Genomic DNA, 14,286 nt, shown 5'->3' with positions numbered 1-14,286 from the left:
TACACACATTTGCAGATCGATTCGAAATTTCACTGACGCAATACAAATCATTTTTATAACACATCCACTAATATTGACTTGGCAATTAAGTGACTGCGGATTTTGTCAATACCATCTAATGACAAAATCCGCAGTCACTTAGTTGCCAATCCAATAGATTCGTAATATTCCGCGGTAAATGCGTTCACGTACTCTCACGAACCACACGCATAAATGCCCACTGTTGAGAATTATAATGCGTGGTTAGCACGTGACATTTGGAAAGATCGCAAGTGTGACTTTTTGCCAGCTTCAGCGACAAAGCGAGTGTATTCGTCACACGCGAGACAAATCAAGTTGAATCAGCGTTGATCAGCGGAGTAAGTCGCTGCTGAATCCGGAATAAGGTTAACGACAGTATTTATCGGGTCGTTACGTGGCATTCACGCAGTCGTTGGCGGAGCACCTGCGGCGTTTCCTTAGACAGGTACAATGTCAACGTTTTTCACTGCGATTACGCTTGAATCAACACGGCCAGACGCTTATCGCGCCCTCGAGATTAGAAGGCGAAAGTCAAACAGATAATTGAAACGTCTGATATAATGTTTCTAGCAGCGTAAATTGCGCTTCAACTCGCCGAGGAATTTAATACGCCCCCGCGCCATAGAGGCGGAAACCGTGGTCGATAGTTGGCAACGTGAGATACGACAGGGTTAAGCTCGGATCAATGAGACTCCGTAGAGACCATCGCGGATCTTTTGGGTCTGCTGGCGAGAATTCGAGATCGAAGGAATCTAATATAGGAAATCTTCTACAGAATGAAAACGCGAGGTTTCAGAAAGATCAATGAATTTTTAAGCTAGATATATTACAGTAGAGGTATTTTTCGAACGCAAAGCGTTGTTGGCTAAGTGATTAGCACACCTGCTTTCAAGTCTGAGGTGATCAGTTCGATCTCTAATTGGTTTGGAAAAATTTTCTTTGTATTTCTCCCGGTATTTTCTACTTCTAATTACTCGTACAAACGCAAACTCGATTTGCAGTAACCTCGCTTCTTTAAGACTCGACGAAATTCCAAAAGAATTGCTAGAATACCGTGTTTCACCTAATAGACGTTTCAGAAGAACAGGTTTCGATAAAAGTGAGGGAGTTTTCCACATCGGGCAAGAGTCTCGTTCCTTTGAAATTCACATAGTAGAAAGTTTAACTAGAAACGCGGAAGATAGAAAAACGAATATTCGTTGATTATCCCGAAAAATGTATACTACTAACAATGACGAAGAGATATAAAACAAAAATCAAGAGGGTGTGTTATATATTCGAATGAATAAAAATAATGCGAGATACAGCAACGAGAAACGGAGTACAAAAAGCGCCTAATCTTTAACAGAGAAACGAAAAAGAATAAAACAGAGAAGAGACCATCGAGAATTTCAAAAATGTCGAATTAAAACGTGTCCCTAAAATGATACGAACTAATGAAAAATATGTTTGTTACAAAAATCCATCGATCAATCAGAGAAAGTCGAAGAAGCAAGTACCGTGTAGCATAAACAAGTACACATCGACATCCCAAGGTTATTTATTAACGAAGTAAAAGCGATTTATATCAATGCTATTGTATATATCGTTGTCGTAACGCGATTTGTACAAGTTTATCGCGTAGGCGAGCAAACGTCGCGATTGATCACGTAATAGAAGGTTTAAACGGCATTCGAGAAATGCTGAAAAACGACATGCAGTTCGTTTTATCGACTCGTTCCGTGCAATAATTATATGTGCGTGGATCGTACGCGTGTTGCTCCGGTTAACGTTGACGGGACTCTCTGAGCTTACAACTGACACAACTGCAGCCACTAATTTCGTAATACGAGACTACTACGCGCGTCTGGTGTGAATAGGCGAAGTTATTGCTTGCCCGAACAATCGATGGCCTGTTCCTGCTCATACGATTTTCCTGTCTTCATTCTCTTCGCTAAAGCGCGATTTAGATCTTTCATCTGTATGCTCGCGCTTGTTTGCTTTCAAGAACATCTCTGTTCCCTGCTTTTTCTTCGCCCCTTTTCCTCGCCCAAGTAATTTATAGCCAGGGTATATACACAAGGTCGATGTTTCTCCGGGATTTCTTGTTCAGGGACAAAATTGATCGCGTCGACTATTTAAATATCCCGGGCGGAATTTATTTTTAACTCTGGATTAAGAAGCAATGGTATTTTTCGGGCTTCTGTTCCTTGTACGTTCTTTTTCAATACGCTGTCAGTGTCATATTTGCGATGAAGGGATAAGAGGATCGGAGATTTACCAGCTGTGAACGATCTTCCTGACACATCGCGGAGAAGAATCGCAGGATCGTGAACCAATCAGAGGCAGATCATTCCCGCCGAGATACGATGGTGAACTAAAAGAAAGTTCGTAAGATACGAAGAGTAAAACGACGTGAGAACTTTACAAAGTGAATTTACGTTTAATAGCGGCAATGAATAAATGTGATATACAACGCGGAATAGTTACCAATATGCTAAGAAATTTTTCGTTAGAAGTTATACGCTGACGTTCGTAGCATATTAATTTATTCGTCACCGTATAATCTCAATACGACACAATCTGTACGATGGAATTTAAATTTGAAAAATCAGCCCGCTCAAGCGATCTTCCTCTTCGCACGACTGCGTTAAAACAAGCCGAAAGCAGCGTTATAAAGTTATAAGGAAAAACTTGATAAAAGAGGAAGTAGCGAAACTTGGTTCGAGTAGCAATTACGGACGAAGTTAGGTTTAAAGTTCATTCACCCTGTGCCTGGGAGTTCAGCTCTCGGCAGGAAACACAAAGCTCGACACCGGGCGACGAAAATCGTAATTCGAGCGTGTTGAGGCGCACGAGTCCGCCGTCTGATGCGAGCATAGATGGCCGAGCACACAAGCTCCGGATTCCCAGCGAGATTATATCAAGCGACCTATTCTAATTCGTGGCCTCGTGATCACAGGAAGAGCCGGTCGATCTCTGTGAACGGTCAAGAACGTCCCAACTAATCCCTTCTTTATGCTGCTCTTTGTAAAGATAGGCTTTGTAAATTAAAGTAAAGGTAAGCGGAGTCTGCGCGAATATCTCGCCAGAAAATCTCAATTACCTATGTATTACGCTGTACACGCTCGTTCATAAGCGTTAGAATATATGTTGCTTTCATAGAAAACGCGTAACTGTTGAGTTGGCAACTAAGTGATTGCAGATTTTGTCAATAGATAGTATTGACAAACCCGCAATCACTTAGTTGCCAACACAACAGTTCAAATTATCGGACAACCCATCGATCGATCGGTATTTTATTTTTGTCCCTCGCAAATGGTACATTTATTTGCGAAACAGCGGCACAGCCATGCAGCATTACGGTTCTGACTGTGGCTAAAAAGTACACGGATTTTCCTTCCGAAATTTCATTTTCAGAAATCGTTCTGCATACACAAACGTCAAGATATTTGCGATTACGGACAAATCTTAATCCAAGATTTAAGCGCCACTCTTCTTCCAAATTCCCCGCATGATATTTCATGCAAATCATTCTGTATATAAGTATCAAGATTCTCGACAAACTTTGGTCGTTAATCGCAGTCATTATTTAGATTTTCAGCATTAACCACAGTCACGAAAAAAATGCTCAACGACCAGTGGCTACGGTTATCGCTAAGGAAAGGCGAAAGGGTTAATAACGCGAGAGCAGGAAGAGAGAACGCGCGTTTAATATCGATTCGATCGGAGAGCGTACGGGTCGCGCGGAGTGCGTCGCGACGCGCCGCGTCGCGCCGTCCGGCAATCGCTTTTTGCCTCTTTTAATCGGTCCCGTACGCCGACACACCGCCTCCAATCGATACTATCTCGCGTGTAACACACGATTGGGTGGAAAACGTGTGCGTTTGGTCCCGCTGTCTGCGTGACCCGGCCAAGATTTTCATAAATTTTTCGGCAAATATTTGCCAGCCGGCTGGACCGCGTGTAGCCAGATTTTTGTAGAAATAGACACGGCGTTGTGTAGTTTTTATCTTCTCTTTCGTTTTGCCGCTTCTCAGCGGTTCTCATTGCTGCAGGAATTTACCGTAACTCGATGCTCGACCGGCAAACGCGTTCACAGTAAATTCTCGTTACGATACGATGATCAGGCGATCTCCTATTTCGATTAAAATAATAGAGGCGGTTGAATAATTATAACGCTGATTTTACAACTTAAATATGTTGAATTTTGGATCTTAATAGCGGAAATAATGGTATAGGAACACTAAATTTACACTTAGAATTTATATTAGAATAGTTATATGTTTATTTGATAAACGATTTCAAAGATATTCACCGATACACACTCAGCACTTTCTTTGTCTCACCTTCTTCCATACCAGACTGTTAACCGAACAGTTTACATTCCTTTGTTTTCTAGACACCGCGCACTCACATACTTGTACATACTGATATTCACATACAAGTATCACTATTACGCAGCTAACCTACCACATAAAATTATACATATCTCGATAAAATATACTCTTCATTCCAACAACTTTTCCTCGAAGAATATAAGATGAAGAGTGACTGATAAATTGAGATGTTTTTATATTCGAAGAGATGATAGCAAGTGAGTTATGTTCTGTGACGGCGGTATTTATGCGGAACTAGTGATAGGTGCTGGTCGTCTCTTCTTCTTGGTCCAACTTCGCGACTTGAAAGATGTTTTGTAGCAATTAAGGGCCTTGACGATAAAGTAAAAATGCTTGATTTTGTGTCAGTTGCTTAGGATCATTGCGGTCCGACTATTTGTACAGCTGATGACCGTCTTGACCGAGGGATGAACTTTTGTATATTTGATTTAACAGCCAGACTACTCTACTCTTGCCAATTTCGACTTCTGTCAATTTCTAGTTTTTGATGCATAAGTGGATAATAAGAATCGATCTTAAATCCTGCCAAGACAAGTTACTTGTCAGTTCATTTACCGTAAGATGGCATGAATAATAGGAAATCCCAAAGGAAATTTCAAAAATACTACTTGCAATATCGTCAATTTTGTCCACTCGTCAATCAGCGCAGTTTGTCGATAGTTCGTATCGTGAATTGCTATGGCCAATGCTTATCTGAGAAAATGTGTGTGTTCGCGTAAGGTGTTTGTGTTTTTATTAGATCTCTATCCGTACATAATCAAACATCTGATATAAAGAATCTACAGACGTCTATAAAAATCTTTGTACATTCTATAGAGTGGAAGGTTACTTTTATCCGAGCAACGTGTTACAAATTTTCGTTGTAAAGTTAACGCATTTTATACGAAGAATTTACGCTGAAACCTCTTTTACAGCTGCTTCGCGCTTGTCACTACGTACATATGTTACTGCGCTGGGCCTTATTTCATTAAAAAGATATCACGTTCGTAAGACACGTGAGGATTTTTCTGAGTAACTGTAAATGTAACAAACCAGAAATTTCTTAAACGAGTCACTATTTTCGGGATGCTACCAGTGTGCAAGCGTACTACGAGCAAGTGGCTGCTCGGTTCTTCCGAGAATCTTCTTCCAACGAGCAACTCCATCCAAACGTAATCAAACTCCAGTGACCACTTGAAGACTGGCGTTTCCTCGCGACGTTTGTTCAAGACTCTGAGTTTTCCATTTAAACCTGGCAACATTCTCGGCGGTATTCGTCCTACTTCTCTCAAAAGCCAAGCAATTTTTCTCTACTGAAATTACATTCTCTGTTCGACGTTCGCAAACTTTCTTCCCCGTCTTCCTTCTCGTCGTCGTTGCGCTAGTACAGGTCGCGCTAATCATGTTCCATTCTACGAAACCAATGATCGGGTGTGTTTCGAATACGCGTCTGAAACGGCGGACGAAAAGCGGCGCGAACGACAGAGATGCCTTCGCGTTTAATTGGAATTTCGACGGGGCACGATCACGCGGCCGCAATTTGGAGGCGGCTCGCGGCGGAAACGCAATTTCCCCCAAGTGATCTCCCTCCGTGTCTTTATTATCACGGTGTGCCCTACATATCGTTCGATAATTGCAATGCAAATGAGGCATTTGCATGCAGGCATAATACGCCGTAGGTGATTTGCATACGCAGGGAAAACCATTCGTATGCGCCGCGTAAAAAACGCTGCTAACTTTTTCAGCCGGCAGAAGCGTCCTCGTAATGATTAACCGTGAATCGACGACTTGCTTTCTCCCTTTTGTCTTAACTTTCGTAAAATGGCCAGAAATTTGGCATCGCTTCTCGGTACAGCGAATCTTCTGTTGATTTTGTCATAGTAACAAAATGATGATAATGTGTTTTATTTCGATAGATTAAACAGATTTTTCTGACAAATTTTTCCTTCCTTTATAGGACAGTGGTAATTCCAGTTTTCATCAACGATACATATTTTTGCACACGTTTATGAACAAGTAGCTTTCTTTGTTTCGTGCGGTTCGCGAAGAATTTGGACTTTTAACGCGATAGGATGGTAAGTTAATTTTGTAACTTCCTGTAATATATCCGCTGATAGATCGATGGTAAAAAAATGGACATCCAGTGGGTATGGAAGAACGCGAAGAGCGCTGGAAAAATCGGAAATGTAATAAAGTTATCTTGCAATTGTCCTTTTGAAAGAACGATAGCCGTATCCGAGTTAAGGCTTTGAAAGAATCGAGTTACGGCTGTCATTAATATTTCACGCGAAGAATGGTCAGAGTTTGAAATTCCGCTATTCTACGGGGACCGATTTATCGCTTTATCTGGAACAAAAGAAGGAAAGAAATGAGAAAAAAAATGGCGAGAACGAAGGATTTCCATCGATTTATTCACTGTTTCATTATTTTACTACCTTCATCGAGGATTTTATCACATAATTTTACCGAGTTCGCTCTTTTCGAGAAAGTTTCCTTCTCGCGATTAATATTGGGTTGGCAACTAAGTGGTTGCGGATTTTGTCAATACCACCTAATGACAAAATCCGCAATCACTTAGTTGCCATGCCAATATTTCTACCGAAAATTTCATTCTAATAAGAAGGATATGTTAAAGCGTGCAGCTGATTTCCACGTGTTAATTAGTGCTGAGAATTATGCATCTTAATTGCGAAAATAAAAGTAAAGGAACACTAAGGTTACACTTAGAATTCATATTAAAATGGTTTTAGATTTATTGAATAAACGATTTCCAGGATCTTCGTCGATACACATTTGCACGCGCCTCAGCACTCTCTTTGTCTCGCCATCTTCCATTCTCTAGAGTCAAACATACGATAAACAATTATTATCCAAGTTATAGTACCACGCCAGGAATAATTTACTTATAATTCTCAATGAGAATTGATTGTAAAATTCTCCCAAATAAGAAAAAAAAAATCTTCCATACCACACTGCCAACGGAACGGTTACATTCATCTGTTTTTTCGAGACGCACAAGACGTTTCACATAGGTGTGTCGCTACTACGTGGCTAATTTAGTTTAGCACACAAAATTATACATATGTCAATAATTAATATTTGACAAACCACTTTTTTTCGACCACTGCGAACGAAGCGAAACGTTAACAACGGCATTGACGTGTCGAAGGTTGAAAAATCTCCTTTAGACTTACTGTTAGTCTAGCGAAGGTTAGTCACTCCTGCGTAATCTCATTGTGGACACCGAAAAACAGGCTGACTCAAGTTTACCGTGGGTATTAAAGTGACACGGTCGTCGAGTAAATCGTTAGTCTCTTTGCAACCGTCGATAGACTGAAGTTGAAATCTTCCATTTTCCTTTGAGTATTGCCTATCGAAGAGGGACAAAGTGGCTGAGTTGTGAGAGTTTGGTGTCGAGCGCAATAAAGTTCATTTAAGAAGTACACAGGTAAATGAATAAAGGATAAACTAGAATATTAGCGGAGATTCGATAACTAAGGTCAAGGCGATTACAGATTTTGCCAGATTCTAATATCCAATGAGCTTAGCCAGAAAGAAAATTTAACGCCAACTCGATTCAAACTTGATAGTCGTAATTATTTACGGAATTAAACGAGCGCCATCATCACTGAACATTTTCTATATCCATTGCACGAAGGAATTAGATTTCAGGAAATTACATTTTCAAACTTACGCATATATTTGTGCTTACTTCGCATCGATGAAAAAAGTCACTTCAGAAACAAAAGACAAAAAGAAACCTGCAATCTCGAAACCTGTCGATCTTCTCCCCTTCCTATCATCAGTCTTATTCCAATCTGCCCGCAAAATATCACGTTCGTCGAACAACTCAAACCTTAATAACATTTTAGCAAATCGTCTTTCGTTTTCGACTCGACTCGAGGGGGAAAAAAAAGGAACATGGTCGATCATCGTAGAATTACACATATGCTCACATGTTGCTTGTATCGTAAAAGACTGGGAATCGCGATTAGGAATCGCGACTAGGGCATCGACTGCAGTCAGCCTTGGCGCACTTCCGCTCGGCGCCCTCGCTCTCTGTCGGACGTCTGACTGTTGTTAGCCGATTTTGCACGCGTGCACCGGCACGGCTGCACCTGGCGCGGCGCAAACACGCATCGATAAAGCTCTTGTTTGCGAAACGGCAACGCGAGGTGCTTGACACGCGAGCTATGCGAGTCCGATCGACGATACGAGGTCTCTATTCCTTTCTGACTATGTACCGCGATCTTTCTTTTCTTTTTTTTCCTCTTCACGGTGGAACGAACCGGTATTCAACTAGCTACGGAACTGCGGGGGAACTGTGAGTGACTTTAGATCGTGGCTCGAGCATATTAAAACGTTGACATGTTCGCGAGACTGCAGAGAAAGGTCGAGGGCTCTTATAAATAAAATATCTATGCGCGTTCTTTACGTAATATGTTTCATTTATCATTGTGAAATCCAGGAAAATCGAAGTTTTGTCGTTTCCTTTGCGTGTAATACTTGAGAGATAAAGAACACGAGGAATTTTAAATATTTGAGGCGTATGTGTGTGTCGTCTGTGATTCTTGTAGATGCTGTAGATGTGTCGTTGATGGGGTATACTGTTATTTTTCTTCTAATTTAGGTGCGTGGAAGAAAAATCGAACTCCGTTCGCTGGGATTTGAACCCGGGCTCCGAACATTCGTAACCTAAGGCGCTAACCACTGCGCTATCGTCGTTCGACACTAGTTAGTGTCGAGTGGTTGTATTTACTGTTGAGTGTCGCCACATATTTTTACGAATTTTCAATAGCGAAATGACGCTAGAAACTAAATAACGACGTGTTTCGTTCGATAAATGTTATAATAAGTTTCCTGTAATTGCATATATCAATGATCCGGTATCCGATGCTACAGTCACGAAGTTGTCGATTCCCCTAGGCCACGATATAGTATAATACCATGAAGAGCCTAATTTATGGTACCCTCAAGTGTTATGTCTCATTATAATGCTGTCCTGTGGCACGCAAGAGCACCCTCAAGTATTTACGAGTTTCTATCCGTAAGCTTAATTTTTTTTTTATTTGGAAGAATTTTACAATCAATTCTCATTGAGAATTATAAGTAAATTATTCTAGCGTGGCACTATAACGTGAATAATTAGATTTAAAGATTAGATTCAGCTAGAATCAAACATACGATAATCGTTTATTATTCACGTTATAGTGGCACGCCAGAATAATTTACTTATAATTCTCAATGAGAATTGATTGTAAAATTCTTCCAAATAAAAAAAAAATAAGGCTTACGGATAGAAACTCGTAAATACTTGAGAGTGCTCGTACGTGCCACAGGGTAATGTCTTTTTAGCGTGCTTTTTAGCGTATCTGATCCGTCGTGTGAAGTAATTGAGTAACTAATGGGTTTTGGTGGTTGTTAACTCTTATGTTATATCTATTACTGAATTTGGATATTTCTTCTTTAACTGTGGGTATCTTAAGGTCGCGATGTATTGTTTCGTTGGTAACATACCGTCTATTAAGAATCTTAGAGTTTTTGATTGGAATCGTTGAAGAATTTCTATGTTGCAATTACTCGCTGTTCCCCATAGTTGGATCCCATAGGTCGAAACAGGCTTTAATATGGCTTTATATAGCATTATTTCACTCTGCACGCTTAAGTTGCAACGTCTGACAATGAGCCAGTAGAATTTTTTAGATTTTGATTTAAGTTGTTTGGATTTATCTACGATGTCATGCACAGATATCTGACTAAATCTTTCTTTGGAATTGCAATATTATTTATGGTCACTTGTGGGCAGGATTGTTTTCACAGCGTGAAGGTTATATGACCTTTTATTTTCATTTATTTTGCAGTGCCATTTGTGGAACCATAGCCCTAGAAATTTTGAACGATCGTCTTTTCCCATATCCTTTTTTTTTCACACGAAGCAATGTGTTTAACTCCGAATCAAATTGAGTAGAAGTTAATTTACTCGATCTAACGTATAAATCGTTGATATTTTTCTTGGAATATTCTTCTCTCTAATTACACAACGATACCTCGAGATATCTGTAATTGAATTGGCTATGAATTTGCAAATTGCTTTCGTTAAATTCCCAACGAAAGAGGATTATGCGAATGTTTACACAATGCACGAAGGGATATAGATTTCTGGTTTGGAAATAGAAGATAGAATTCTCCAATACGTGTTAATTATCGGAATTACCCCCAATCACGTTTGCCAGTTTTCCTATAGCGAGTCTCGTACGACTCATTTCCCATTGGTTTGCTTGCTTTACACAGCAACCGGCCTCGTTGTTCGATCAATCCGCGTAACCTTTGAGCCAGAACAATGGCGCATTGAATGGCATCATACTCCACGACGTTCTTGTCGTCGGTGAATCAAAGTGAATCGCGTTCTGAAATAAGCAGCTCGCTGACAATACCTCGAACCCCGTGCACAGCGTTCCTCGCCTCGGATACAACTGGCTACGCTTCCACTTTTGTCGTTCGAGTGGCACGAACTGACTCCATAAATATTTCCCTTTGGTCTGGTAATATCCTTCCTTGATTAACCACCGCCACTTTTATGCCACACTTTTCATTTCATTAATAATTACAGCGAAGCCCGTGTTTCCGCTATGGGCAGGAATTATAGGATTATTTTTACATCGGTACACCGTTGCGTTATTTTTGGAAAAAGTCAGCTTATGTTTGTACAAGAGAAAGGTAGTTTTAATATTGGATAAAAATATAATTATTTAACAGCTTGAGCGCCAGAAAACAGGGTAGAAAAATCGCGAACAGCGCGATAGTCTTAATCGATTGCGAAGAGAAACAAGCGGCACAATAACGCTCGTCATATTTGTTATTTTTATGAAATCTATGTTATTATATATACGTACTATTAGTTTATAAATATTTCAAGTTTTGTTGAGTAAAAATTATTGAGAAGATAACAGTGAAATACAAAATATCGTCAGTCGTCCGTAGCGTTTAAATGTACTGGCACTTTTCCACACAAAATCTAAACTTGCGACTCAAACGGATATGCATTATAGTATCGTGGACAGATTGTCTAAAAAATATCGGCTGAACTATGAACAATGTTGCGAGAAATCCTAAGTCTAAAATTCGGCGGGTCTAAAGGGTCGGGAAACTTCAATGGGCCAAGCGGGGTCCATCAATGTGTCGTCGGTTCTTCAGTCGAATATTTACGCGGAAGAAGGTGCACGTGATCGGTTACGGAATACGTACGTGGTGAGAGTATGAGAAAAGACAAAGAGATGCTTAAGGGACAAAGACGAATTAATCGGCAGTCGTTAACTAAGAGTCGAGTTGCGAGGAGTTGTTAGTTGAGAGTCGAGTTGCGAGGAGTCGAGAGTTGAATGGAGAGAGAGTTGCTGAGTTGTTACGAGTTGTAAACTATTAGTTGTGAGTTGTGAGTTGTGAATTATCCATTTAATTGTCTTAGTTATAGCACATTACTGTATTTAGTTCACGTTAAATAACCATCGTTTCCTGTTTAATCCACTGTAAATAGATCCGTCTATCAATCAATTTGTCACATAGGATAGAAATCATTGGAAATCCTAATTTCTAATATTTCTGAATAAATAATCCTATATGTATATATATTAGGTTGTCCGAGAAATGTCTTTCTTTTACTGATTCGTCTTTTGCAACGATGCATCTTTATACAAACATGAAACCTAATCTGTCGAACGTTGTGATCTTTATTTTGATAAAACAAAATGTAATTTGATAAAATAATATAAAACGGAAAATGTAGTGCGTCCATTATTTCTTCATAAAACGAAAGAAACTTTTTGGACGACCTAATATATATATTGTAATGTATAAGAGTTCTTTTTCGTTCAATTTATTTTATTTACAGCGGTTGTTTAATTGTTCGAACGATACTAATTAGTGAAACATAACTGGACCGATTTTTTCAATACATCCACTCTTCGCAGGATTTTGGAATGTTCGTGACCTCAGTGTCGTGTATTTAAAAGTTCTTATACAATGTGTATCCTGATTCATAAATCTAAGCTTCAGTAGAACAAGTCAGCTCAATATGAAACTTCTCGCGTTCTTCGAGTGTTTCAAACTGTCGTTCGTAGCTCGACGTAGGTAAAAACTACTCAGGAACTAGCTTCACAGCCATCGTCCAACCAGTTTACACACGCGCTCTTCTCTATGTAAATTTTCTTCCTCCAAGATCGAAGTATTAGATGGTCCGAAAAGCTTCTTTCGTTTTATAAGGAAATGGATGCACAACATTTTCCATTTTATATTATTTCATCGAATTACGTATGGTCCATTTTGTTCTATGAAAATAAAGATCACAACGTTCGACAGATTAGGTTTCATGTTTATGTAAAGAAGCGTTGTTGTAAGAGAAGTGTCTGTAAAAGGAAGACACTTTTCCGACAACTTAATACCTGGCGCGATCATACTCTCTTCTTGTACTATTATGTAATTTCAAATACTCGACCACTTCAGCCATCGAACTCGAACATTGACAATAAATACGATAAATAAATAAATAAAAGCTTGTCAAAGTTTCTCGAAACGATATCAAGGTGAAAGACAAACGTTTTCCAAGACGTCGTTTCTTTCAGATTCCTCCAAAGTCTGACACTGTAGCGTTACGCTACTCTCCATACGCGTTGGTCGCTTATAGACTGCACGGTTGTCGCAGACACTACGACCACAGCGTTACAAAAGTTCCTGGCGACGTATGTAAATCCGGACGCAAACTCGATTGTCTCCACCTACGACACAGTCTTCTGGTACTGTTGGCCGTCTTCGATGTTTCCTGGAAGCAGCCAGTAAAACGCGTCGCCCTCCTTTCGATTAACGCGACGAACTCGATTTATACGATCGTTTAAAAGCGAAACCCTATTCGGGATTGGAGCGCGCGCCGGTAAAGACGCGTAATTTATGCCAGTCGATACAACCGTTTCTGTCTGTTTCGATGGATCGTTAGCGCGTTTCCGACCTGCTGATACGAGTGAACGCTGTTTCCGAATTTGGAAAACGAAATGGACGATTTGTACGCGATTAATCTCGCCGTTTCCCCATAGACGCTCGCCACAGGTGTGCCATGTTTTATTTATCACGCGAAGTCGGTAAATCGGTGGTCTATCGATTCTGGTCGCGTTTTCTGATCAGTTTTAAATATCGATATTATCATTCTGTCTCAGGGTCTATTGGGTTGGCAACTAAGTGATCGCGGACTTCGTCAACACCACCTAATGACAAAATCCGCAATCACTTAGTTGCCATCTAGCAAAGTGATGAGACACGACAAGAAGATTTGTAATTTATTTAGAAAGTGGAAAAATTGCATACAATGCGCATAAGATGCAGAAATATCAATTATCTTTTGGAATATTTAACGTACGAGCAAATCTTCGCCGAAGCCCTATTTATTTCTCTTTTTATTATATTCACAAAAATAAAACGGATCTTCAAATACGAATATAACGATGGAGTAAACGTTTGAACCTAATTTGTCGAAGCTAATTGGTTCGATAACGATTAGCAATTAAGGGTACTTGATTTATGCGCTCGTTAAATGGGATGTGGGTTATCGATGTCGTATGATTTATTTTTTAAGTCGTTGAATGACAATGATACGGCTTATCCGGAAGGCGGGCGGGTCACGGCTGTTTCACAATGCTTCATTGTTGGAAACCGGCATGAATCGCGCTATCGCCTTTACTACAATAAAGTAACGAGGGTCAGAAGTGCATCGCAAACAGGTCAGGGCATCGGTTGCGGAAAAGTGCAACGTGTTTCACAGTTCTACGTGTCTTTGGTATCAGGAGGATCACATTTGGCCGCGAAATGTATCGAGATACTGTTCAATTTCATTTCGCGTTCATCTCATGGCAGACTATATATCGAT

General features: G+C 40.0%; 1 protein-coding gene across 5 annotated transcripts in view; it reads left to right on the top strand.

Annotated features, from left to right (window-relative positions):
* The window catches only part of LOC117157504 (uncharacterized), a 109,166-nt gene that overhangs the window by 72,867 nt on the left and 22,013 nt on the right, over window positions 1–14,286 (top strand). Inside the window, exon 1 of one of the 5 annotated variants that reach the window (XM_076624001.1) lies at window positions 7,711–7,827. The exons of 3 other annotated variants lie outside the window; for them this stretch is intronic. The gene's annotated coding sequence lies outside the window, so the exon portion shown is untranslated. Of the gene's footprint in view, window positions 1–7,710; window positions 7,828–11,782; window positions 11,802–14,286 lie in introns of those variants that run through there. One more of the 5 variants, XM_033335547.2, reaches the window with a different exon arrangement.

The sequence above is a fragment of the Bombus vancouverensis genome, chromosome 14 (genome assembly GCF_051014615.1).
Source record: "Bombus vancouverensis nearcticus chromosome 14, iyBomVanc1_principal, whole genome shotgun sequence".
NCBI lineage: Eukaryota > Metazoa > Arthropoda > Insecta > Hymenoptera > Apidae > Bombus > Bombus vancouverensis.
This window is presented reverse-complemented; position numbering and strand designations above follow the sequence as displayed.